The sequence below is a fragment of the Idiotropiscis lumnitzeri genome, unplaced genomic scaffold (genome assembly GCF_059441095.1).
Source record: "Idiotropiscis lumnitzeri isolate Australia: NSW breed Sydney's pygmy pipehorse unplaced genomic scaffold, RoL_Ilum_1.0 HiC_scaffold_43, whole genome shotgun sequence".
Lineage (NCBI taxonomy): Eukaryota > Metazoa > Chordata > Actinopteri > Syngnathiformes > Syngnathidae > Idiotropiscis > Idiotropiscis lumnitzeri.
Window position 1 is genome coordinate 1 of NW_028283581.1, and position 2,748 is coordinate 2,748.

Consider the following 2,748-nt stretch of genomic DNA (forward strand, 5'->3'; position numbering starts at 1 on the left):
CTAGCTCATTGCTCCAAGAGACTTTTTTGTAGGTCTTGGTCTTATACATACAGTGAACCCTCGCTACTTCGCGGTTCACCTTTCGCAGGTTCAGTGCTTCGCGGGTCTAAAAAATATTCGGGGGCATTGTAGTTTCGCCGAGCGGCACGACGGGGCGCTGGAGCGGTTAGACGGCCGGCGTGCGCCGAAGAAGAGCGCGGGCGAAGAGGAGAGTGGACGAAGAAGAGCACGTTCCCCCGGACACGATCTGTGGCGACGTTTCGCGCGGTTCGGACCGTACCAGAGCTCCGGCCAGCGTGCGTGGCAGTTAAGCCGTAGAGGAGCACCTTCCCCGGGCACGGGCGGTGCCAAGCGGCCCCTAAGTTTAACCGAATGGAAGCTCCGGAGGAGGAGGGCATGCTCGCGTCACAGTAAGCCGAAGAGGAGCACCTTCCCCGGGCACGGGCGGTTCCAAGCGGCCCCTAAGTTTAACCGAATGGAAGCTCCGGAGGAGGAGGGCATGCTCGCGTCACAGTAAGCCGAAGAGGAGCACCTTCCCCGGGCATGGGCGGTGCCAAGCGGCCCCTAAGTTTAACCGAATGGAAGCTCCGGACGGAGGAGGACGGGCGTGTGTCACAGTTAAGCCAAATTGGAGCACCTCTTCTGCCCGGGCACGAGCGGAGCGCGAGGCTGTCAGTTATGAATGAATAAATGAATAAATAAATAAAGAATGCCACCTTTCATTTCACAGGGCACACCGGACGGCGTACCAGCAGGTAAAAGTCGGAGTAATTAAATAAATACAAAAAGAATGGCTGGGGAATAAAAAAATAATACGTTTTAATAATAATTTGGTTTTTTTGTTATAACATGAATTTCACTCTCTCTCTCCCCGTATATATATATATATATATATATATATATATATATATATATTTATTATATATATTGTATATTTTTTTTAAGCATTTTTGAAGGTGCGCCGCTACTTCGCGGATTTTCAGTTTTCGCGGGTGGTCTCGGTCCCCATTAACCGCGATAACCGAGGGTTCACTGTACTCCATAAAATTTACAAAAAGCGAGGTGAAACACTCAACCAGAGCTGCTTTTTTTTAACATTTCTCGAGGGCCATGGCGAGCCATTTCAAAAAAGCTGCACAACTAACGTATAAAATATTGATAAATTTGCTCGGCCTGATGTGTGTGTAAAGTTTTACGAGTTGTCGTTCATATTTAGAACCTCATAATCAGCTTTGTTTTATTGCCGAACAGTGCAATGCCACTCCCACAACTTTTCACGAAAAATCACGAATTTCGTATTGTGACATCCTCATGGCCGAAACAGTCATCCGAGCATATATGAGGGCGACCTTGTTGAGTTGCACGGAGAAAAACATCCAAGAAAATAACTTGTATTAGCTTTTACCAGTTGGTGGCGCTACTACTACGATATAAAATAAGTTGGTAGATGTCTTCAGGGCTGAAGTATCCTCAAATGTGTACAACTTCGAGAAGATAGGATGATCTGAGTCATGTTGCCGGAGCTTTTGTTGCCACAGAGTACAATCGGACTTTTCAGCACCTTAATAGCCACGCCTTTTGCCAAAACGTCACAAAATTCGGCAGAGAGTAAGGTCATTGTCTTGAGTCTTTTCTGACTAATTTTCAGTCGGATTCGTCAAAAGGGCACCGTGCAGTACGTGAAAATTAAAATAAAAACAAATTTTTGATTCCACTTGGCGGCACTGTGTGTATAACAAAATAATAACATTAAGATGTCTTCAGGTCGGGACGTTTTATTTACAGGTGAAGGTTTGGATTTTTAGGAGCATGTGCAGGGGAGTTATTAAGCATTCATTTATTTGTATTAGGTTCATTTTGTCTTCTTATTATTGATATTTGACTGATTCATTAAAAGCAGACAATTATGTTTTAGGTTAATTTTTTACCTGACATGTTTCGGCGAGTCTTTCGCCTTCTTCAGAGTGTCGCATGATGGTGTCTTGAGACCCGTCTTTATCAGCTGATGTTCCATGAGGGTGTGACTTACCTGTCAAAAAAATGAAAAATCAGAGCAGTAAAAGAACAAGCACAACATGAACATTACAAATCAGCAATCACTGACCACTGCAAAAGGGAAAACCACATCATGGACCGGGAGAAGGGCAGGGTCATCCGCACCGAAGAGAACAAACAACAGCGCTGGATCAGAGAGGCCATTGAGATCTGCAAGCGAGGCATAAAAACCATGAACAGAGACAAGGGAGCCTTCATCCTCTCTACCACCTGGAGCAGCATTTTGGCGGAGTGAACGGACAGCGGGGGGCGTGACTTGCCTTCATTCTTGTGACAGGTAAGTCACGCCCTCATGGAACATCAGCTGATAAAGACGGGCCACAAGACACCATCATGTGACACTCTGAAGAAGGCGAAAGACTTTCGTATTGTGACATCCTCAAGGCCTAAACACTCATCCGAGCAAATGTAAGGTAGATTTTGTTAACCTGCCCGGAGAAAAAAATCAACGAAAATGATTTGTATTTGTTTTAACCAGTTGGTGGCGCTACCACTGCGATCAAAAATAAGTTGGCAGCCGTCTTCAGGGCCTGAATATCCTCAAATGTGAAAAATTTCGAGAAGATGGATCATCTGAATCATTTTGCAGGAACTTTTGTTGCCACGGAGAATAATCAGACTCTGCGGCACCGTAATAGCCACGCCCTTCGAAGGAAAGTCACAAAAATAGGGATAGAGTAAGATCAATGTCTT